Raw genomic sequence first — 25,487 nt, forward strand, 5'->3', positions numbered from 1 at the left:
GGTGTGAATGTCAAGGGTGAAGGAATGAATCCCTGGGGGAATCTTCAGGTTGTTACCACAGCGGCCTGTTACTTACTCTCAATTGTCATAAGCCTCTTCCAACTTTGACCCTGTCACTCTTCGTCTATGTTGGCCCATCATAGATGCTCAACAGGTATGAGCCTAGCTAAGAGACTCAGTAAATATTTGGACTTAGGAAAGTGAAGAAACCCAGTATTTTGAGATGTTGCTAGATGACGTAATGTAATTTGAGCCTTCACCAATGACTCACTTTTTCCACCTGCTTTTTTATAAGCTGCTGATATACCCTCCCTGCAGAACTATAACTAGTGATTGTGTAGAGAACCTCACAGCTGAGGCTGCTCTATCTGACCCATTGAGAGACATAAGGCTAGGTTTGGAAGACTGGTGCTTCCCTATGGATCAGTCTTCTCTCTGATGGTGTCTCTGAGAGAGCGCCAACAGTCACTTCTGGTCCTAGAGACAGTTATGAACCAGGTTTCTTAGTTAATCCATTTCAGAACCAATCATGAGTCAACTCTATAGTGTATAAAGAGCTATAAATAACCCCATGCATTAATGATGCTGTTTTGTGGATATATATACAGCGTATTATAGAATGTTTCTTTGGGAAGAAGGCCATTTTATTATCTCATCTCTAACTTACTAATAATATTCTTCATCCTATATATTACTTAATGAAGATAAGTCACTGAAATAGCAGTTAAGACAGGAACTCTGTCTTTGCAGAGATGATGTCTGGAGTGATGTTTAAAAATACAATGCTCTTTCGATCCTTGCTCCTTTCTTGTTGCGAGGATGTCATTATCAATACTAATATAAATTTTTCATCTCTTGAGTCATTACAATATACAGGGAATAGATTTTTCAATTTTTCAAGTTCCACTGAGTATATTAGCAAAATTATCTGTCTGTCAGCAGGCATGTGGTGATGCCAGTAGCATCACTGATTTTTATTTTTTGAAATCTTTCTACTTTTACAGCTCTCAGGAAGAGAAAAGTCTGAGGAATTATTTGAAAATTCTCCTCATCACCCATTTCTTTTTATCACCCTCTCTAATATCTTTTATTATCTTGAATCTTTAAAAGGATAAGTACTAAAAGCAATCTAAGAGAAAGGACATGTATATTTCATTGGCAAGATTAGTAAAATTTTAAAAAAATCATGCTTTAAGGAGCTTTATTTTATTAGTTATTTTTAATACCCGTATAAGTTAGGGCAGAGAATTTATTAAGAAGGAGGTTCCTGACCCATGTAGATTTTACTACACCTTAGAGGCAGACCCTGAGTGGAGCCAGGTTCTAACACTCAGTTTACTGACTATTCTGGGCTCAAGCATGAATGACCTATGACAGCTTGAACTTTCAACTCTTTTGTGATTTTCATGAACTACAAATAATGTGCCTGCCTTTACAATAAACTTTAGATTTCAGTGTGGGGCAATATGTAAGAAGAAGCCAGGTCGTGGTAGGAGAAGCGTAGACTATAGCAAGCATTTTTTATTGAAAAGGTAAAGTCCTTCAGACCTAGTGAAAATATGATGGGCCTGTAGAGTAGTAGATTAGGGAAGCAGCTTTAGGTTCTGCTTCTTGACTCCTCTAATATAATAATGGGAAAAAGAAGGCATTTCTCCTATGTGACAAAGGGCACTGCCTGATGTCACATGGCTAAAAAGTGGTGAGTGGCCCTCAAGTCAACATCTTCTGACTTTTTGCCAGGGACTTTTCCCAATATGTTGCACTATCTCAGAACACAAAGATAAGATTAATTTTCCATGGAATCTGCTTTCTTTAAATATACATTATTCAGAGGTACAGACTAAAGAACAGGTTTTTTGTTCATATATTTGAAATATCTGTTTTGAGTAATTACTCACACAGATAATGTTCAGCAAACGGTCCTTTATTGTTGTGTGTTGTTTGTTGTTTACATCTATCCACTGACCTTGACCTTGCAGCAGAATGGCAATGGCACATCACCTTTGCATCGCCAGCCAGATGACCTTATCAGTGGGCCTGAGGTTATTAACATCTTGGTGCTATGAATAAGTTTCCACAAACTTGGTAGACCAAAATTAAACAACGTGAGCATACTATTAAAAAGTTCTGGAATTCAGAAGGCTGAAAGTAGGTCTCACATGGCTAAAAACAAGAAAGCTGTCATTAGGGCTGGCTCTTTCTTGGTCTCTAATAGGAATCCATTTGTTTCCTTCCGTCTCCTAGAGGCGGCCTGCATTCCCTGATTTGTGGCCTCCTCGCACGGGCATCACTCTGACCTCTTCTTGATCATCTCCTTCTTTGACGCCGATACTCCTGACAGCATGTTACTGTAGACTGACTTGTATAATGAGAGATTATAATGAAGAATTTGATCTACAAGGGAGCTTGGGGGAGACTCTTTTAAGGAAATGATTTCTGAATCGAGATCTGGAGAATATGCAAGAGTTAGGGAGGCAGACTGGGGAGGGAAGTGCATTGCAGGCAGAGGGCCCAGCAGTGCAAAGGGACGGGCGAGGAGAGGGTGTGCAGAGGGCCTGAATAAGGCTATCATGATGAAGCGGGGGAGAGTAAGTCTATGCTGTGGACCCATCCAGACTTCCACTTCTTTAGGCAAGTTGCCTCAAGCAAATCACTTTACCTTGCCAAGACTCAGTTTCCTCCTTGGTAAAAATAGAAATAACAATTGGAGCTCTTAGGGAGTGTGCAGGTTAGAAGATAGGAAAAGGCCCATAACCGTGCACACAGCACTGGAATCTTAGCAATTTTCCTAATGATTAACTTACATTAATGTTATGATATAGATATTATTAGTTCTATCTTACAGATGAAGAAAGCAAGGCAGAGAACAGTAAATAACTTGTCCACGACCACACAGCTTCTAAGTGACAGACCAGAGATTTGAGCCAAGGTCCTGCTGCCTCACCCCAGAGGGTGACTTCAGAAATAACACAGGTGTTTTGTAAAGTAAGCCTGAATCCATAAATAAAAGTTTGTGATCATTCATATTACCTTCCTATTATTTTTCCTTTTATTATTATATTTTAACCAGGGAAATGTAAACTGGCTGAAGCTGATCCATTTTATTTCTCTTTCTAATTTATTTTCTCTCTAAATAAATCCCAGGAAAAGCTAAAAAGAAGAGGAATAAGTAGGAGATGCAAAGTGCATTTGTGTCTCATTGAGTCGGTGGCCTTTTTACTTTGGCCTGATTGCCAGAGCTCATTTCTCAGGTTATAGGGAGGATAAGAACTGCTTTTTTGTCCGTAATGCTCTTATATTCTGGAAATCAAGTGGGCAATGAAATAATCTGGTAAATTAAGGTAACCAAATAAACCATTTTAGTTTACCTAATTTGAAAGACTTAGAATTCAAAAATATATTTAACAACAAAACCATATAGTCAAACTTTCATTAATAATTTCAAAGATACTTCAGAACCATGCTGTTTCTCAAGATTTCTATCATCATGTCACTGCCCTGATAAAGTGCAGGAACGACAGCTTAATAGTCGTGTTCAGTCAGTAGAATGCCAGATAATCATCCTTTACATGGAAATTGTCTTAGATTGAAATGTGAATTACATTTTTAGATTAATTCTGCAAATTTAGAAAGATGCAGTGATTGTTTTGAAACAGTCTCCATTTAATTTCATCATTAATGTGAAACAATAAAAAGGATTATGTCTTAAGTGGAAAATGCATAATCTCCAAATGCTTTCCCAACCAAAACCAGCAGATATGGAATGAAAAGAGGGAGCTTCCAGTAGTCTGGTTACGGATTGTTTTGTCATTGACACAAATGTCTGATGGTGGCAGGACACAAGTGCTTGGCAATTATGATGCCAAAGTACCAGAGGGCTCCACCCTCTCTGGTCCCTCATGCCTGTTCCGAGAGCTACATTGTGACCTCATGTGTTTTTTGCCTCAGTTTCTTCATCTATAAAATAGAGTTAATAATATTTAGATCATAACATTAGTGTAAAAGTAAATGAGTTAATCATTAGGAAAACTGCTAAAATTCCTGTGCTCTGTGCACTGTATGTGTGCTTTCTTCTAACCTGCATGGTGACAGGACTATTTTCATAAACACCCACAAGAAATACATTTGTTTTCTTGTTGTAGCTGTGTTAAGATCGTTTGGCATTTAAGAAGAGTCTGACATTAACTGATGCTTCATAATGTCTATAATCCTAGATCTCTAACCCCTTCTACAAATTCATGGCCTGAATTCAGCTAATGAAAAGGTATGATATGAGTTATGACGATCACATGCATTGTATTGTAAATGTATGGATTCTGAATCTCTGGTCATTGAATAGCTGAAGAAAGCGCTGACAGCTTGGAGCCCAGCTCTCGAGGCTGGAGCCAACAGCGTATCTTAGGCATTGACTGAAATAATGCAGTGAAATTCCTTTCTCTCTTAACAAGCTTCCTCCAGTCATGAAATTCCCTTTGCTCTGCTGCAATGGAGAACATGTTCAGATATTGAAAAACCATAAGCCATTACCTACTTTATCACTCATATCAAAGACACTGAAAAGATAGCACATGTACAGTTGATGGATTATTCTCATCATGAAAGTCTGATGACCCCACTTGGGTTTTCAAACAAGGCATTTAATAACCACTGCCTTGTTAAAAGGTGGAAAATGATCTGGCTGGTGGCCTGAGAGGACGAGGTTTTATTGATTTTACTGAGGCCCTTGACTTGGGAGATCACAGGCTTCTTAAGGGCAAACTTAAAAGGAAGCATTAAGACGGATGAGTAATTACCTGTCTGATGGATGTCATTCTGTAAACATCAGGATTGGGAGCTTCTCCTTTGGGTATTAATTGATGGAGAGAAGAAAGACCATAGGCAAAGTCTCATTTCAACTACTTGTAGTCCTTTTGCATACTTATGGATTAGCTTTGTTCTGTTAGAAGTATTGAGCATAGATGATTTGAAAAAGAGATAAACCTTTGGTTTTTTCACTTGAATGCTGGTTGACAAGGAGGAACAGATTGTTACAGGTGCTAGGACAGCAGAAGGATCTTTCAAATGCTACTGGAAAACAAGAGGGAAAGAATTTCATAAATGCCTTTAGTGCTCGTGGTTCTGTGACCTCCTGGGCATGAAGCTCTCTGGAGCCTGGGGCTCCCCAGGGGCCAGGGTGAGCTTGGGATGGCACCAGAGGAGACTACTGGGACGGTGGGCTGGGAAGGAAGTCCTGAGAGGGTATCAGTGAAGAGATCTGCAGGCTGCATAGGGGGCCGGAGGGCAGGGGGTCACAGAGGAGCACTCTGAGCAGTCATGCGGGAACAGACGGTGCAGCCCTGGGTGCTCAGCGTCCTGTGACTGGAGAGGGCTGCCCCAGAGACGGTGGAGCGGGGTTCTCGGGCCCTTCTCCTTTGGCCGTCTTCCTCTTTCAGACGTTGTCACCAACTGTGACTGAACAAGGCCATCCATCCTCAGGGTCGAGGGGGCAAGGAGGGAAGGGTGGAGAGGGAGTCGAGGGAGACAGTTGTGTTCCCTGGAAACTCCTGGGCTATTGAACTTGGGTGATGCCCGAAGTCCGCTTAATGTTGAAACGCTGAACTGAGCCATCTTTTTGAAGTATGGGAAAGAGTAAGTTTTATCTTATCTGTTGGATATAGTAGAAAGGGTGTGAATTTTTGGAGTCAAACAGATGGGGTCTGGTTTCCAATTCTGGCTTTGTATCCTGTCTGGAAGATCTTAATTTCTCTAACCTCTCTTTTCTCTCACCTATCATTCATTTATTCATTCATCTATCAAAGATTTATTGAGCAAATACTATATGCTAAGTCTTTGTAACAGAGATAAATGATGATTTAAATGTGATTATTGTTCTCAAAGAGATTCTAGTTAAATAGGGACTGTCACATAAGTAAATAAATAAATGCAATATTATTCTAGATGCTGCCATATACTGGATAGATTATGTACTGGACAGAGCGAGGACATAAAAAAGAGTGACTGAACTTTCTGAACAGGGAATGGAGCTGGAAACAATTCAGAGAGGAAGTAGAGCTTGCGTCCTAAGAGATGACCACAGGGAGTGTGGTAGTAGAGGTGGGCAGATACCAAGTCCTGGAGGGGCTGGAATCATGAGACGAGACTCCTCATTATTCATGTCTCTGTGGGGAGCTAAGGGGGTGTTTCTAAACAGTCTAGGTGGGGGAAGGGGGCAGGAGAGCAGGCATCTGCAAAACAGATTTTGCAGATTTGTTGTAAGATTCTGAATTCTATTGTGAAGAATAAAGTGTGGTCTAGTTTTTGACATTGCTTTGTCCATTTTATTGATTTTGGCACCAAATTTTTTCCTCCTTGTGGGGATCCCAATTGGATGTTGTCCTGTAGTGGTTAAAGAACATCTGGGTCTCTTCTGCTAGGAGGTCTTACTTAGCTGTTAGGTAGTACATCCTCCAAAACCACAAAGGAGAGGCGATCTTCTGCAGTCATTTCTGTTGTAGGAGATACTCAGTCCTCATTCATATAAATAGGAAGTTTGATCTGCATGCTGGTGTGATTCTGCTGGCTTTCATTCTGTGGATTAAAGAACACAGTTTTGTGTATCATATAGCAGGATAAGCCAGTCACCAAAAATCTTACTGTGATATGTGAATTATTTGCCAAACAGCATACAGGTTTCACTTGATTTATATTAGATGAAAGCATCACCACAGCACGTGTGAGCCTTAGAAGAGGAGAGGAAATCCCTTGCTTTATTTCCTACTTGGAAATACATTTTTAAAAGGTCTAAAATTATGGAAGTGAGGGCCTAAAAATATATATCGATTTCATCATGAAATGAACTAATCATTTTTGTACAGAGAAGAAAAATGGATGGAATAGCACTCAGGAAAATAGTCTGCTAAGTGTTATAATCACTACATTGCAATTATATTCTAGTGGTATGATATTATATATCAGAGGAGAATTTGGGAGATTGTATTTCTACGTAGGGAAGTACTCAATAACTAGAATGCATTTTTTGTTATATGGATTTTTATATATTTGTATAACTTGGCTTTATTGCAGGGAAAAAAAAAACATTCCTTATAGATTGTCAGAAGCAATCTATAGGAGTGAAGTGAAGTTGTTCAGTCGCATCAGACTTTTTGTGACCCCGTGGACTGTAGCCCACCAGCTTCCTCCATCCATGGGATTTTCCAGGCAAGAATACTGGAGTGGGTTGCCATTTCCTTCTTCAGGGGATCTTCCTGACCCAGGGATCAAATCCCGGTCTCCTGCATCGCAGGCAGATGCTTTACCATCTGAGCCACCAGGGAAAGGAGAGTGTTGTCATAAACAATGAATGGGTATGAAGGGTGTTTGACCTGTTTTTCTCTTCTTCTCTCTTGTAAATGTTGTCAAGTAAACACTACTACAGTATAACCTATTTTGGAATAGTAAGCTGCTGGAAATTTCTTCATGCCACAGAGAAAAGAAGAAGGATATCAAAGACCAATTTAATGTCTTTTTCTGATTTTTATTATTCCTCTCTTCACTCCCGGGCTTAGAGCTCCACTTCCACCATATCTGTGGCCTCTTTCCTAATTGTTCATATTGTGGGGTAAGATTGACTGGAATGCCTACTCCTGCGGCTGTGATTCAGTCCAGGAAATTATTTTTCTTCAGTGGGATATTTCATGTTTTGCCAAAGTGGAAATAGTATACACGATTGAAAGACATATCTTATATTCCAAATGTGTTTATGAGTACTAGTCCAATTGGGAGGACAGCTTTCTAATGAAGATGTTTTGGAGAACAATTTTCATGAACAAAAACATTTGAGCACATGCGAGGTTTTTATTAATAAAATTATCTATATTTTCTTTTTCTTTCTCAAAATATATCCATGAACTGTTGGCAACTTTTGAGTAGTGAAATACAAAGCTTCCTAAGATGAGTGAAAATTATAAAATGAAGGCACTCAAATAACTTGACTGGGAACAGTGAGAGCCTTGTGAAAGGCCCAGAGACTTTGCAGTAAGTAAACCTGAGCTCAAATCTTTGTGCCAGCATCTGTGTGACATGTTATATAACCTTGTTAGCTCTTTTATCTTCATCAGTGTTAACAAACAATGGTTATTATCAATAAATGTTAATTCATGAGAAGCTTTGAAAGAGTTCCATCTCTTCCATGGAGGTGAACTGCCTAGATTATTTGTTAACAACCTAATTTATTTGATGGATCAGTGGTAAAGAATTCTCCTGCAGTGCAAAAGACTAGAGACGTGGGTCTGATTCCTGGGTTGGGAAGGTCTCCTGGAGAAGGAAATGGCAACCCACTCCAGTATTCTTGCCTGGGGAATTCCATGGACTGAGGAGCCAGGCAGACTGTAGTCCATGGGGTCGCAAAAGAGTCAGACATGACTTTGTGACTAAACAGCAACAAAATTTATTTTCAGGATAATCTTTTTTTTTCCCCTAATCTTTTGAACTTTTTATTTTGCATTAGGGTAAAGCCAATTAACATTGTTGTGATAGATTCAGGTAAACAGTGAAGGGACTCTGCCATACATGTACATGCATCCATTCTCTCCTAAACTTCCCTTCCTTCCAGGCTGCCACATAACGTTGAGCAGAGTTCCATGTGCTATACAACAGGTCTGTGTTATCCATTTAAAATATAGCAGTGTGCATATGCCCATCCCAAACTTCCTAACTATCCCTTCCCCCTAGTCTTACTGTGAAGGTTTCTACAGGCCTTATTTTCACATAATCTGCTTAGACGACTGTGGTAGTTCACCCAGCAGCCCAGCAGGACAGTTTTCCATGTGGTAAGTTGACTTGAGCCATATCACATTGACCTTTAACAACCTGAGCATCAGTGATTAAGATATACCAGACCAAAAGAGAGAGAAGAAAATTCACTTAAAAATTTAATATGAAACTCAAAAATATCATTACATGATTTTAAAGTAATTTCTATCTTTTCTCACAATATGTGCTCAGTGTAGAAAATTTTGAAAATACCAACATCAAAATAAGAAAGGTCCCTTGTTTCTGTTGCTCAGATATACTTTACAATGGTTAATATCTCAATATATATCTTCCTAGTTCTTTTTCTGAACATGCACCATTATTTTTTCCAACAAAAATGGAATCATGTTGAACACAGTGAAGCCTGCTTTTTTGATTTAGTGGCTTATTATTATTAAATTTTCAAGTCTTTGAAGTACTCCAGCATGTTCTTATCGCTATATAACAGCCCAGCACACTTTAATCAATTTTCTATTTTGTATATTTATGTGGTCCCTAGAACTCCTCATTGTTCTTCTGATAGACGAGCCCCAAATTGAGAAGTCACAGAGAATAGACGTAGACCAACTGAACTAAGTCAAGACAGCAACCTGCTCAATCATTGCATGGCAAGTTCTGTGAGTCCATATATTTCCTCATTTCTAAAGCAGGTTGATTGGGTGTATGTGTACTTATGTAGCCCAATGAGCATCAGCTATATGTTAGTCAGAATTAAGCTTACTACAAAGCTTAAAATTCTGATTTAAAGAATATTAAAAGCATAAATTCAGACCCCCCTCCTCCCAGTTCTACAAAGTCTCCTACAAGCAAGGGGTGCAGCTCTTGACAAATATGCTAAAGTTTATTTTGTGCTGCATGAAAATAAGCTTGTCACCAAAGTATATGGAAGCCTATGGCTCTTTTCTGTTACTGTTCTGGGAGATGCAAGTTATCTTTTCTTTTTTATTTTTATTTTTATTTTATTTTATAGTTTTTTATTTTTTTAACTTAAAAATCTTTAATTCTTACATGTGTTCCCAAACATGAACCCCTCTCCCACCTCCCTCCCCATAACATCTCTGTGGGTCATCCCCATGCACCAGCCCCAAGCATGCTGTATCCTGCGTCAGACATAGACTGGCGATTCAATTCTTACGTGATAGTATACATGATAGAATGCCATTCTCCCAAATCATCCCACCCTCTCCCTCTCCCTCTGAGTCCAAAAGTCCGTTATACACAGCTGTGTCTTTTTTCCTGTCTTGCATACAGGGTCATCATTGCCATCTTTCTAAATTCCATATATATGTGTTAGTATACTGTATCGGTGTTTTTCTTTCTGGCTTACTTCACTCTGTATAATCGGCTCCAGTTTCATCCATCTCATCAGAACTGATTCAAATGAATTCTTTTTAACGGCTGAGTAATACTCCATTGTGTATATGTACCACAGCTTTCTTATCCATTCATCTGCTGATGGACATCTAGGTTGTTTCCATGTCCTGGCTATTATAAACAGTGCTGCGAACAAGTTCCATTCACTGCTGTTCCTCTTCCTCTTGCCTGTCTCTATTTGCATGAAGGGATTGAGCTAAAAGAACCGGAGCTGGTTACCAAGGATCCTGTATTCACATTCTCCCATCTGCCATTCATTCTCTCTGGGGTGTTATGTAATCCATTAATTCTCTCTGACACTCACTTTCTTCCCTAGCCCTCTCTAACTTGCTGCATACTTATGTGGACAACAGGAATAAGCAGATTCAAAAGTTATCTGAAAGAAATACACATAATTTCTATCCATTTAGGTTTCCTCTTTAGCCCTCATTTCTACAGTTCTGTTTTCTGTTTCTCTGGCTTTGCTTTAATTTAACTTTTAAAAGACTTCAGCTTCAGATCTTTAAATACCAGTTGTTCTGCCTTAGAAGATGACACTGAAGGAAATGAGGGATGTCTGAGTGATAAGCTTTACAGGCAGAAGAAACAGTGGATGGAAAGGCCCTGAGTCACGACCAGTAACTGCAAATTGCTCAGGTGGATCTCTGCTGTCTCCCACACGGCATCTACCATTCCTTGTCTCCTCTGCTTCGGCCCATTGTAGCCATGTCAGCCATCACTGCTGATACCCAGGTCACAGGTATGGCAGGGACACACACCAGAGGATAACGGAAGTGCTGTCCTCACTGATGCCCAGGAACTGCAGTCATGATACTCTTCCTTGGAAGGAATTTGATATCTGATTTTGAGAATACAGGAGGTGTGACTATCATTGCCATTACGTGCTGATGGCTCAGATTTCTGCACCAATTCTCCTGAGCCATCTCACATGTTTTGGCTCTAAAAATCCTTTCTGTCTCATTTCCCCCAGTCCCATTTAGCCTTTTGGAATTCTTGGTTTTTCCTCAAAGTCTCAATTTAAATGCCCCTTCTTCCAATTGCAAGCCTCTGTTCTATCCCTGTCATTCCTGAGATCATGTCCCATCTCTGCTGAGTCAGTTCAGTCACTCAGTTGTGTCCGACTCTTTGTGACCATGGACTGCAGCATGCCAGGCCTCGCTGTACATCAACAATTTCCAGAGCTTACTCAAACTCATGTCCATTGAGTCGGTGATGCCATCCAACCATTTCATCCTCTGTCGTCCCCTTCTCCTCCCACCTTCAATCTTTCCCAGCATTGGGGTCTTTTCCAATGAGTCAATTCTTCGCATCAGGTGGCCAAAGTATTGGAGTTTCAGCTTCAGCATCAGTCCTTCCAATGAATAATCAGGACTGATTTCCCTTAGGATGGACTGGCTAGATCTTGCAGTCCAAGGGACTCTCAAGAGTCTTCTCCAACACCACAGTTCAAAAGCATCAGTTCTTCAGCACTGAGCTTTCTTTATGGCCCAACTCTCACATCCATACATGACTAGTGGAAAAACCAAAGCTTTGACTAGATGGACCTTTGTTGGCTAAGGAACGTCTCTGCTTTTTAATATGCTGTCTAGGTTGGTCATAACTTTTCTTCCAAGGAGCGAGCGTCTTTTAATTTCATGGCTACAGCCACCATCTGCAGTGATTTTGGAGCCCAAGAAAGCAAAGTCCCTTACTGTTTCCATTGTTTCCCCATCTATTTGCCTTGAAGTGATGGGACCGGATCTCTGCTCAGACACTTCAACAGCTGCCCCTCAAGGGAAAGAGGACTTCGTCACCTTGGCTGATTGGGTCCTTCCTGCCCTGCCCTGCCCTTCTCTGTCCTTACCCTTTCATTATGACCTGTTTTCCACTCGGCTTCACCTACTCAGTCCAGTGCTCCCTGAAAAAACCAAACATGGTCCTCACTCAAGGCCTTTGCATTTGCTGACCCTTCTGCCTGCAAAGCTTTCTTCTCTCTATTCCTCATTTCTTTCAGTGTTTTACTCAAGTGTAGCCTTGGAGATGATAGAACTGGCCAACTTACCTAAAATGTCAACCTACGTCCTCAGTTTCATTGTCCCTTCCCTGATTTGTTTCCTTTAGAGCTAAGTGCCTTATAAATATGGGCTTCCCAGGTGGCACTCGTGGTAAAGAACCCACCTGCCAATGCAGGAGACATAGGAAATGTAGGTTTGATCCCTGGGTCAGGAATATCCCCTTCAGTATTCTTGCCTGAAGAATCTCATGGCCAGAGAATCCTGGCGGGCTACAGCCCATAGGGCTGCAAAGGGTTGGACACGACCGAAGCAACTTAACACACAGCACAGCATCTTATAAATATATTGCCTATTTTATTTAGATGCATTCTCTCCTCACAATTCCCCATGCCCACCAGGTTATAAAATTCAGGTAAGCAGTGATGTCTGTGTCCTACATCAATGTAACTACAGTATTCTCAGTGCCAGGAACTCGGTGAATGCTGAATGATAAAACATTGCGTCTAGGTATGCATTTGTGTATGCATTTATAATCCACTTGTTTGTTAATTTTACTTGGTTTTCTTGCAGCTTCCCTTTCTCAGGATGCGTGCAGGAGCCCAAAAAGCCTGAGGCAGAAGGTAGTCTGAATCCGGGTTGTCTTCTTGAACTCAGAATTGCTCTCTTCCACTTTCCATTTCCCAGTGTCATTAAAGGAAGCTCTGGATTCTATCACCTTGTCTCTATAATTCTCCAGACATTTTCAAGAACATCCATAAGCCAAATTCTGGGGCGTAAACTATTGAGGACCCTAGTGCATTAAAATGCATAGCAATGAGAAGACCCTTATGTATGGTATGAATAGACTTCTGTTTCTATTGTAACAGGATTTAGACAAAGGATAGCAATTGACTGTTACATTCTCATCAAACTCATAAAAAGAGTACAGATTGCGATATATGTATGAAGGGGAGGTCTTTTTTTTTTTTTACCTCAAACGCTAAAATATTTTTGTATAGTGAAAAATCAGTAGGACTTTAAAGAAGAAAAATTACTATACAGGAAATACATTAAAATTTATAAAAATATTTTTTAAAGGCTTGAGCCATAGACTTTTCCATGGATACGGGCAGGTCGTATCTTTCAAACAGAATTAGTTTTTAAAATTCCTGTGATGTTAGTGGGAAATTGCTCACTACTTTGTTCTTCAAATGGCATCCTTGGCTCTTGAGAAAGATTTCTGAAAGCCTTCATTTGATTCCTGACAGCTGTGCATTCTTCCGGGCTGCCAGATGAGACTCTATCTTGTCTAAATGTAAATACCTGGTTACCTGACTCCCTGTCATGGAGGGCAGTTTATTCTTTTTGTAAGAGGCCTTGATTTTACAGAAAGAAGAGACCAAAGGCCTTCATTAGCAGGCAGGCTTCAAACTGTTTCCAGGCCCTGTGTTTACTCCTATAGAGCAGACTTTGTTTTCATGCCCGATAAGTTTGAGGAAGCAGTAAAATCGGTCCGGTAAATGGGTCACTGACGCAGAGTGGGAGCGCACTCTGGCCTTGCAAAGCACCAGGCTGCTGCTGTGCCCAGAACCTGGCTGGGAGCACACAGCGTTTTCTGGGGCTCAAACAATCAGGCTTCAGGGTGCCCCTCAGCAGGTGGGGACCGGCGGGAGGAGGAGGGGCTGTGACTGCTTCTTGTGCAATCTTAAGGTCTGGAAGGAGGGAGCCTTAGAAATGCTGCTGATAAAACACACACGCACACATCACACACACACACTCATAAAGCCATTAAAGGCTTCTTTTCTTTTCCGTTTTTTGGTGGTGGGGGGAGCCCAGAGTGAAATGGCACAGTTTATACTGTCATTTCTGTAGCTCTTCTAGTGAAGGATCTAGGTGTTTCTTCTAATATCTCCTCTGCAACTTTCAAATCATAGTCTTCCTGTGTTAGCTGAAAGCATTAAAACCAGAAATTACCATAATAGTGCTATTTACCCCTCATTTATGGAACTACTAGTGTTATTTTTCCACTGACTTTACAGAATGCATTTCAGCCGGCAGTATTTTTGGTCTGGTTAATGAAACTCAATTGTACTTAAAAAACACAGTTGGGCGTTGTATCCGAAGACTGAGCCAGCAGGCTTGTCATTTCACAAAAGGGACTCCAGAGGTTGCGGTGCCTGTAATCGGAGAGTATTTCATCTGGTGTTTGCGGCTGTGGACTAATGCCTTATTTCACAGCTAATCATCTCCGTGTGCTTATGAAACTGGACCAGTGTTTGCAAGAAGCCTGCACATTTCAACGGCACCACAAACTAGATGTAAGAAATTCTATTTCAATGCATGTAAAAACAGACCTCAAAGTGGAGGGTGAGTGAGATATAAACCCTGAAAGTGTTGCTTAGGCTGAACCAAAAGGTTGAAAGAAAAAAGTGGTGTGTGTGTACGTACACTCTTGAGCACATATGTGATAACCCAAGGTTGTTAGCACAGTTTTACTTCACTGATGTTTCGTTGTCAGGCATGGCACTTGGAGATTCTCTGAACTCATGAACAGCCCTGATTACGGTGTTTGTGACAATGCTACAGGGTTTTTGCATTATTTATCCCAGTCTGCTTTACTCATTCAGCTTTCTGGGAATATTTTCAGATGGAATCACTAATTAGCACATATGTGGGAACTTCTCAAAGCTGTTTGGCCCCTTCCTCATTACTTTTTAATTTTTTTTTTCTATTTGCCTAAAGTATGTCAAAGATGAAATTTAGAATGATGGGTTGGGGGAATTTTCAGATTGAAATGCATGCATTTCATAGGGAAAAATTAGTCAAGCAAGCGTTTTTTAATATGATCCAAAAAAAGCAGTACCGTTTCATCCTAAAGGAGAATGGTATTGGTTTGGTCCATAGAGTGTTCTATAGAGTATTTTATTAGTTAACCTTTAGGAGAGGTTTCTAATATTGCCTCATAACTATTTTAATAATCCTGTAAACTGTGCCTTTATTTATCAGTGCATATCCAGACTCTGTTAGACTGCATCAGGGCCTCCTTCTGTAACCTTTTCATGCTTTGAATCCTGTACACTGTGAGCACAATATTTTCCCAGTTAGATCACAATCCATATATGTTAGAATTAATTTTTCTCAGTTTGAAACTCTAAGAGCAATTAAGGTCTTTGAATCTTTGCATCCCCTTTCCTAGGTTTCTGCCTATCATTCTGTATCAAAATATAAATTATTTCCCATATCATATAGTAAATACATAGCACAAGATATGAATTCATAGGCAATGGCATCTTTAAGATGTCACAACAATCTGGGTGCAGTCAGCAAAAAAAACACTAAGAGAAAGAAACCCTAGCATGCGTGATAAATTGCTATAGTCATGTCTGACTCTCGGCAATCCTATGGACTGTAGCCCACCAGGCTCCTCTGTCCATGGCATTCTCCACACAAGAATACTGGGGTGGGTTTCCCTGTCCTCTGCCAGGGGATCTTCCTGACCCAGGGATCAAACCTGAGTCTTCTGCGGTTCCTGCATTGCAAGCAGATTCTTTACCGCTGAGCCACCTGGGAAGCCCAAGAACCCCATAGAGGTATTTAAAAATGAATGATCAAAATAAAACGGATCTCTTACCCAAAAAATTCAGACTCAGCGAATGATATTGAATCAAGTATATATTATTTTTTGAGTCATATAGGTATACTAAAAATATATTTTGTTAGTAGAGCGACAGTCAGTGAGTGTGAATCATTGGAGTGTGTCTTTATAGGAACCTGCTAAACAGCTTATTTGCAGTGACCTTTCCTTTCTGATTCACACAGTCAAAGGCTTTGGCATAGTCAATAAAGCAGAAATAGGTGTTTTTCTGGAACTCTCTTGCTTTTTCCATGATCCAGCGGATGCTGGCAATTTGATCTCTGGTTCCTCTGCCTTTTCTAAAACCAGCTTGAACATCAGGGAGTTCACAGTTCACGTATTGCTGAAGCCTGGCTTGGAGAATTTTGAGCATTACTTTACTAGCATGTGAGATGAGTGCAATTGTGCGGTAGTTTGAGCATTCTTTGGCATTGCCTTTCTTTGGGATTGGAATGAAAACTGACCTTTTCCAGTCCTGTGGCCACTGCTGAGTTTTCCACATTTCCTGGCATATTGAGTGCAGCACTTTCACAGCATCATCTTTGAGGATTTGAAACAGCTCCACTGGAATTCCATCACCTCCACTATCTTTGTTCATAGTGGTGCTTTATAAGGCCCACTTGACTTCACTTTCCAAGGTGTCTGGCTCTAGATTAGTGATCACATCATCATGATTATCTGGGTCGTGAAGATCTTTTTTGTACAGTTCTTCCGTGTATTCTTGCCACCTCTTCTTAATATCTTCTGCTTCTGTTAGGTCCATATCATTTCTGTCCTTTATCGAGCCCATCTTTGCATGAAATGTTCCCTTGGTATCTCTAATTTTCTTGAAGAGATCTCTAGTCTTTCCATTCTGTTCTTTTCCTCTATTTCTTTGCATTGATCGCTGAAGAAGGCTTTCTTATCTCTCCTTGCTATTCTCTGGAACTCTGCATTCAGATGCTTATATCTTTCCTTTTCTCCTTGGGTTTTCACCTCTCTTCTTTTCACAGCTATTTGTAAGGCCTCCCCAGACAGCCATTTTGCTTTTTTGCATTTCTTTTCCATGGGGATGGTCTTGATCCCTGTCTCCTGTACAATGTCACGAACCTCAGTCCATAGTTCATCAGGCACTCTATCTATCAGATCTAGGCCCTGAAATCTATTTCTCACTTCCACTGTATAATCATAAGGGATTTGATTTAGGTCATACCTGAATGGTCTAGAGGTTTTCCCTACTTTCTTCAATTTAAGTCTGAATTTGGCAATAAGGAGTTCATGATCTGAGCCACAGTCAGCTCCTGATCTTGTTTTTGTTGACTGTATAGAGCTTCTCCATCTTTGGCTGCATAGAATATAATCAGTCTGATTTCGGTGTTGACCATCTGGTGATGTCCATGTGTAGAGTCTTCTCTTGTGTTGTTGGAAGAAGGTGTTTGCTATGACCAGTGCATTTTCTTGGCAAAACTCTATTAGTCTTTGCCCTGCTTCATTCTGCATTCCAAGGCCAAATTTTCCTGTTACTCCAGGTGTTTCTTGACTTCCTACTTTTGCATTCCAGTCCCCTATAATGAAAAGGACATATTTTGGGGGTGTTAGTTCTAAAAGGTCTTGTAGGTCTTCATAAAACTGTTCAACTTCAGTTTCTTCAGCATTACTGGTTGGGGCATAGATTTGGATAACTGTGATATTGAATGGTTTGCCTTGGAGACGAACAGAGATCATTCTGTCGTTTTTGAGATTGCATCCAAGTACTGCATTTCGGACTCTTTTGTTGACCATGATGGCTACTCCATTTCTTCTGAGGGATTCCTGCCCGCAGTAGTAGATATAATGGTCATCTGATTTAAATTCACCCATTCCAGTCCATTTTAGTTCGCTGATTCCTAGAATGTCGACATTCACCCTTGCCATCTCTTGTTTGACCATTTCCAATTTGCCTTGATTCATGGACCTGACATTCCAGGTTCCTATGCAATATTGCTCTTTACAGCATCAGATCTTGCTTCTATCACAAGTCACATCCACAGCTGGGTATTGTTTTTGCTTTGGCTCCATCCCTTCATTCTTTCTGGAGTTATTTCTCCACTGATCTCCAGTAGTATATTGGGCACCTAATGACCTGGGGAGTTCCTCTTTTGGTATCCTATCATTTTGCCTTTTCATACTGTTCATGGGGTTCTCAAGGCAAGAATACTGAAGTGGCTTGCCATTCCCTTCTCCAGACTGGTTACAAATAGGAAAAGGAGTACGTCAAGGCTATATATTGTCACCCTGCTTATTTAACATATATGCAGAGTACATCATGAGAAATGCTGGATTGGAAGAAACACAAGCTGGAATAAAGATTGCCAGGAGAAATATCAACAACCTCAGATATGCAGATGACACCACCATTGTGGCAGAAAGTGAAGAGGAGCTAAAACGCTTCTTGATGAAAGTGAAAGAGGAGAGTGACAAAGTTGGCTTAAAGCTCAACATTCAGAAAACGAAGATCATGGCATCTGGTCCCATCACTTCATGGGAAATAGATGGGAAACAGTGGAAACAGTGTCAGACTTTATTTTTGGGGGCTCCAAAATCACTGCAGATAGTGATTGCAGCCATGAAATGAAAAGACGCTTACTCCTTAGAAGAAAAGTTATGACCAACCTAGATAGCATATTCAAAAGCAGAGACATTACTTTGCCAACTAAGGTCTGTCTAGTCAAGGCTATGGTTTTTCCTGTGGTCATGTATGGATGTGAGAGTTGGACTGTGAAGAAAGCTGAGCGCCAAAGAATTGTTGCTTTTGAACTGTGGTGTTGGAGAAGTCTCTTGAGAGTCCCTTGGACTGCAAGGAGATCCAACCAGTCCATTCTGAGGGAGATCAACCCTGGGATTTCTTTGGAAGGAATGATGCTAAAGCTGAAACTCCAGTACTTTGGCCACCTCCTGCAAAGAGTTGACTCATTGGAAAAGACTCTGATGCTGGGAGGGATTGGGGGCAGGAAGAGAAGGGGACGACCGAGGATGAGATGGCTGGATGGCATCACTGACTCGATGGACGTGAGTCTGAGTGAACTCGGGGAGATGGTGATGGACAGCGAGGCCTGGCGTGCTGCGATTCATGGGGTCGCAGAGTCGGACACGACTGAGCGACTGAACTGAACTGAACTGAACTTACTTTCTGAAGAACTCAGTGTAACTATGTTGCAAACCATCAGTGTTCTCTGTAGAAGTTCAGAAACAGTCTTTTAGATGGTTCTTAACTTCAGATATAAAATGTATAGTCATGCAGTCAGGTAGCCAAGTTAGAAATGTCATCTAGAGGTTCTAACAAATGATATTAATTGAAGAGTTTTTTTTAAAACGTCCTTCCCTAGCTTCTTTTGCATTATATTTCAGGTGTGCTAAAATCTACTGTCTAAAGCTTAGTTAGGAAAGGAGATAAGGTTTGCGTATTTGGGAAACAGATAGTATATGGATTCATCTTACACGCCAGTTCCAGTCTTTGAGAGTGGCAGTCTGCAGACTTAGCAGGAAAGAGTGCTGGGATCTAGCAGCAGTATCTGTAATTGTTACAGTAAGGAGTTTGTGGCAGCAACAATACACATGCCAAGCATTGTCATCTCTCCTCTAAAAACTTACATTCAGCTGTGCAAGCTTGCTGTTTTAACAGCTGATTTACAGATGAGAAAGCTACATAGCATTTTGTTCCAAACTTAAGCTAATTCAAGATGCTCTAAATCTGTTCTGTCCAATATAGCAGCCATCAGCTAAGGGTGGTATCTAGCACTTGAAAGGTGTAGCTGGTACAAGTGCAGGTATAAAGTAACTATAAAAATACATATTGAGTTTCAAGGACTTAGTATGAAAAAGGTAAATCTCTTACTACTATTTTTATATTGCTACATACTGAAATGATATTTTTAATATATTGAGTTAAATTATATCATTAAAATTAATTTCATCTATTTCTTTTTACTTTTTAAAAATGTGGCTCTTAGAAAACTTAAAATTACATGGGTGGCTCACCTTTTTGTCTTATGTTATATTTCTGTTGGATCGTGTTGCTCTGTATTAACAAGTCTCATCTTTCACTACCTCTAATAAGTTTAAATATTTTAAACTTTAAAGATAGATCATGGTTTCTTTTCTACAGCTGTAGAAATCCTTCATGTTTTTAGAAATATTCAGCATATTTTCCATTAAGCATTACTTTATGCCTTTGGGCCTTTGCTCTCCCTTGTTGGGATCAGTCTATCCTTGTTCAGCCACCTGGTGTCTGACCATGTATTTTTCAAGACTTGTCTCTGGTATCACTGTGATATAAAGCCTGACATTAAAATTCAACATTGTTAACTGCTTTGATGTCTGATGAAACTGGAAAGGCCTCCAATGGTCTCCTCCAAGATACCCTCCATATTCTGCTGCTATAGATAAACTCCCCCAGACAAATGACCTTCCTTATCAAGTGGACAATGTAGCATTTGCTTAACTCTGAGTAGTGGGTTCCAATCCCTCACCAGTCACAGAGCTACTGAAACAAGCCAATCACAGCTTCTTGTGGGAGCCAGGGGCATCTCACCCTCTTGATACTAGAAAGCTTGCCTCTCACAGTCCCTGGTGGTTCATGTCACTCCAGATTCCAGGCATAATGTGACCCTGTACAGCCTATGATATCCTCTCCCTCTCCCAGGATGTGAGGACTTGTGACTAATAAACTGCGGTCAATCTCTCCTGTCTAGTGTTCAGTGTTATATGTTTGGCCATTTCCATAACCCTGGGGTGGAATCTCTGTCATCAGTTCAGTTCAGTTCAGTCGCTCAGTCGTGTCCGACGCTTTGTGACCCCATGAACCGCAGCACGCCAGGCCTCCCTGTCCATCACCAACTCCCGGAGTCCACCCAAACTCATGTCCATCGAGTTGGTGATGCCATCCAGCCATCTCATCCTCTGTTGTCCCCTTCTCCTCCTTCTCTGTCATCAGCAGAGTGAACAGGAGGTGATTAAAGTAATTGTGTTTTTTCATAAGCCATACTCCTCTCTCAAGGTAGAGCTGACCATCCCTTTTCCTTCATCACACTTAGTGCATACATTTATCTTGGTGACCAGACCTCTCATTTGCAATAATTTACTTCTACACCTATGTCCTTCTATTAGAAACTAAAAGCTGATGGTAGGAACAATTTCTCATGCTTTTAAATTTCTGGTTCTGATGACAGTGCCTGGTATACTCAGTAAATGTTTGATGAATAAATGGATTTTGAAAACCATTATATAGCTTGTGCTGGTATTAAGAATTTCCTGAATTTGAGTACGAAAAACTAAAATGAAATTTTATCAGTCTAATAATTGCTTGTAGAGGGGTAGGGGAGATATCTGCTTTATGCTACAATTTGCTGAGGAGGGGAGGGAGTAATTTGAGGTAGTGAGACAAGAACTAGTAGATTGTACCTGTTTTCCAGTTGGAAACTCTGAGTAGTAGAAAGCAAAGAATGAAATGACCTGGGAAATCAATTCAGAGAACTATCATGTAAATCACAATTGTTTTATTAACCACAATCTGCTTTTCAAGGAGCCACAGTTTCAATAAACAGATATTCTTTTCCAATTTAAAAACAAGGAAAATGCTCAGTGTGCTTGTGGATAACTCAAACTTGTTTGGAAGGAGAGGAAGTCCATATCAGTGGAGGTAAGCGACCCAGAGTAGGTGAGCATTTGGTGGGAGAGCGACGAGCTAAATCTAGTCTTGTAGCGCTGGCCTAAATCCAATGGAATTGGCAAGACAGGGCCTGTGATTGATAAAGCTTTTATAAAGCTAAGTCTTGCTCTGGAGTCCCCATGCTGCTTGCGCTACAGGGACATGAAGGCCTGCCGAGCGGTGGGTGGAAAGAGTCATGCTGGGTCGGTCTGCAGCCTTGCTATTGGCCCGCTCCAAGGCTGGACATCTGGTCTCCCTCTTCTCTTCCATAGACTTTACCCAGAAGACAGAGGAGCGTGCAAGGCCAAGAGCACGGCGGTGCTGCTATGTCTCAGCTCTCTCAAGTTCCCCAGCTGATGAAACAGTGATGGCATATTGTCTCTTTGTAATCTGATTTTCTTCCATTACTTGTCGGAACAAACTGGCCCTCTCCAATTAACAGTGAAAAGTAATTGAAATTTTAAGACAAAATATGAAGATTTGCTTAACTGCATTGGAAATTATTTTTAAGATAGCTCATTAAAAAAAAATGTCAGCATGTACTGATTAACTACCTTAGTTAAGAAAGATTTCCTTTTGTTTGTTATTTTTACCTACATATATATTTTGGTGTTGAACTGTCCTACCCTTCACACAATTAATATAATAGTAGATTGCATGTTGTTTTTGATGGCCTCACGTAGCAACAATCGCTTTTATCACCTGTCTCTAAACAGTTTCAGAACCTGGCTGGTCTCTGGCCATAAGTTTGACTCACCATTTATAATGGAACTGATTCTATAGGAGGGAGGATGTGACCAAATAATAAGCATACCCTAGAAGCCAGAAGTGGATAAGGCAATGGCACCCCACTCCAGTACTCTGGCCTGGAAAATCCCATGGATGGAGGAGCCTGGTGGGCTGCAGTCCATGGGGTCGCACAGAGTCGGACACGACTGAGCGACTTCACTTTCACTTTTCACTTTCCTGCATTGGAGAAGGAAATGGCAACCCACTCCAGTGTTCTTGCCTGGAGAATCCCAGGGACCGGGGAGCCTGGTGGGCTGCTGTCTATAGGGTCGCACAGAGTCAGACACGACTGAAGGGACTTAGCAGCAGCAGCAGCAGAAGCCAGAAGGGATTTAATAGCTGGGCTCTTCTCTGGCCAAGTTTCAGTTTCAAAACAGTCTGTTTCACTGATATTCATGGCCTTGGGCCCTATGGATCTTCATGGTTCAGAAGACAGAATTCACGGTTTGTATCTCTCAGCTTCAGTTGATATCTCAGTCTGCAGACTGTCCCCCATTTAGAATTAAATTACCTGGAGAAGAGAGTGCAAGTACCTTGTTTGAAAATCTTTCTGACTTACCTGGTGATTTAATTTTCAACCCAGATATGATTGGTCCTCCCTGTTGGATTGTGTCTGCTTTTCATTTTCTGGTTGTTGTTCACAAGGTCCTAGGACACTGCAGGAACATGATGATTGGAGCTCGCATGATTCATGATTAATGGCTCTGCGTAATCAGGCCTTGCAGCACCCTGATTGCTCCTATCTGATTCTTCCTGACGATCCGTGATATTAATGTACTTTACGATTAGATTGAGTCTTTGTTGCTGTCTCCTTAGTTGTACTTGAAGTAGCGTCCGACACGACTGAGCGACTTCACTTTCACTTTTCGCTTTCATGCATTGGAGAAGGAAATGGCAACCCACTTCAGTGCTCTTGTCTGGAGAATCCCAGGGACAGGGGAGCCTGGTGGGCTGCTGTCTATGGGGTCGCACGGAGTCGGACATGACTGAAACGACTTAGCAGCAGCAGCAGGACATTGCAGGGGGCTGCTAGCAGAGCAACAGCAGATCTTGGAAGGCCAGGCCCCATGCATACTTTGTAACTTCAGAGTCACAGGACTGGCCCCCTCATCTGCTGCGATTGCTTTGGCTTCAAGAAGGAAGGCATGTTTTCTGTTCTGCAAAGCATCTTGCATTATTTTTTAAACATTTTGCCTTTGATACATACCCAAGCACACACATTTCCCCCTTAATTTTTAAACCCACGTACACTTCAAGGGAAATTGATTCCATATGTTTCTGATTCATTTACACACAACTCATCAAAATGTTGTTTTAAAAGAACTAAACTCAAATCCCACAGGGGCTAAGCAGGATTCAGACTTGGCTGAAGCCTCTCCTGTCCCTGGTCATGGCTGAACATGAGCAAGCCAAGCTCTAGCGAAACCAGAACCCTCACACATCCCAGGACTTGCCTGAAGAGCACCTGGCTTTGAGGTGCAGCTGGAACACGGTGACTTCTGAGCCTGCCATCAGCTTTCATTTGCACAGATGCCATGGCCTGCGTTTCCTTTAGCCCAGGCTGTGTGAAGAAAATGAAAAGATAAAGTCAGTCTTTATGTTGTTCTGGCCAAATTGGTATGATCCAAAATCTTCTAGGAAGACTATTTGTGTATATTTTCGGCCCGATTGTGGACTCATAAACTCATGGAGCTGGCAGGGACCCTGCAAGTCCATTTTCCTGCCTTCAAACAGGCCTCACAAAATTCCTAAACAAACAGTAAAGCTATTTTGATGACTACCACAAATAATGTTATATAGCAAAGGCTACTTCTTACTTCCTTCTAGGTAATTCTGACCAAAGCTCAACAAATCTCAATGTCAATAAATCCATCAAATTTAGGTATGATATATATATATATATATAAAACCTTTGTATACGTGCCCTCAAAGAAATTCTTGAGGTTCCACTAGTTCTTAGATAATGAACTGTGAAATTATCCCACTGTGCAGTTTGGTTCACAATCACCACTAAAACCAGTGTGGAGACTGGCTGGGCAGCCAGCAGTGAGAGGCTCTGACTGTGGTTAAGGACTGTTCCCTTTTGCCTGAATGGATCAGGAAGCTTGGTTGAAAGAGCTGTCGACATCTAGACATTTCCACCATGAAAATTTCCAAAGCAATCATAGCATAAAAAACAGTGTTTGGGATTCCATTCTCCCATGCTGGCACCACTGAAAGGTGAGCCAGGTGACAGACGCACAGAGGTGAGCAGAACTTATTAAGCCTTCTCTAGGGCTCAGGACTGTGAAAGCAAGGGATTTGCTATTTGACAGAGGGGCTCCCAAACACTGGCCTCTGACTGATATTCTGAGAGAAAGGGTGAGCGTTCCAATAGATGTTTTGATTAATGTCAATTAATGTAACTGCTCTGAAATGGTGAAGCCTCATTAGTATCAAGAAGTTCTGTTAGTTGGCACCAAAATGGCATCAGGCATTCAGCTAAATTCCTGCCTTCCCAGGGGCAACCAGCCTGCTCAATCTGCCTGGGGCTTTTGGCTCTACAATCTATCCCCACATTAAACAAGTGAATTCTGGCACTCTGGTGGGTTCACAAACCCTGACAGATGTTTCTTAACAAAAACACGCAGGCCCAACATCCCTTGAAAAGCTGAAACGAATATTCTCTTTCACTTTTTGAACTTTCTCCATATTGTTTATTTACTTATTTTTACTAAATGCTAAAAACCTCTTATGTCAAGCTTGGCCCCAGAATAACGCTATAGATGTACTGGGGGACTTAAAAAGTTTGTTTACTGTTTTTTAACTTTTCTCTCAGTTACTTAAGTGTTACAACAGTTTCGTGGTCATAGACTATTCCTCTGGGTAATTCTTTTCTGGTATCCTATTATGACCTAAATTTATTATGACTGGCTGGTTAATGTAGCTGAAAATAAAAGTACAGCTGGTTTATCACAAGGGCACACTCTGTATAGGCTCTAGAAAGCAGATTTTGAAATCAGTTGAATCTCTTGGCAACTGTATTAGAAGTGAAACAGGTTCATTCCTGAGTATCCAGAACCTGGCAAATAGATTTTCTCCCACAAGATCTTAGTATGATCAGGATATAGTGAGGCATGTGATCTGTCTCCCAGCCTTGCATCTGAAGAGTTCTACTGCTAAAACATATCCGCAGTTATCATCCATGGTACGCTGATATGTGTACTGCCTTATTCTTAGCATGTTCTTTACATTATCTGATTAGAGGAAGACACACAGGTGA

The 25,487-nt window shown here is 41.0% G+C and overlaps 1 non-coding gene across 1 annotated transcript; it reads left to right on the plus strand.

Annotated features, from left to right (window-relative positions):
• The first annotated feature begins 22,842 nt into the window (after positions 1 to 22,842).
• Positions 22,843 to 22,973, plus strand: LOC128059707 (U8 small nucleolar RNA). Its single transcript, XR_008200631.1, has one exon. It is a non-coding gene; the product is annotated as a U8 small nucleolar RNA (small nucleolar RNA).
• The last annotated feature ends 2,514 nt before the right edge of the window (positions 22,974 to 25,487 follow it).

The sequence above is a fragment of the Budorcas taxicolor genome, chromosome 14, assembly GCF_023091745.1.
Source record: "Budorcas taxicolor isolate Tak-1 chromosome 14, Takin1.1, whole genome shotgun sequence".
Taxonomy (NCBI): domain Eukaryota; kingdom Metazoa; phylum Chordata; class Mammalia; order Artiodactyla; family Bovidae; genus Budorcas; species Budorcas taxicolor.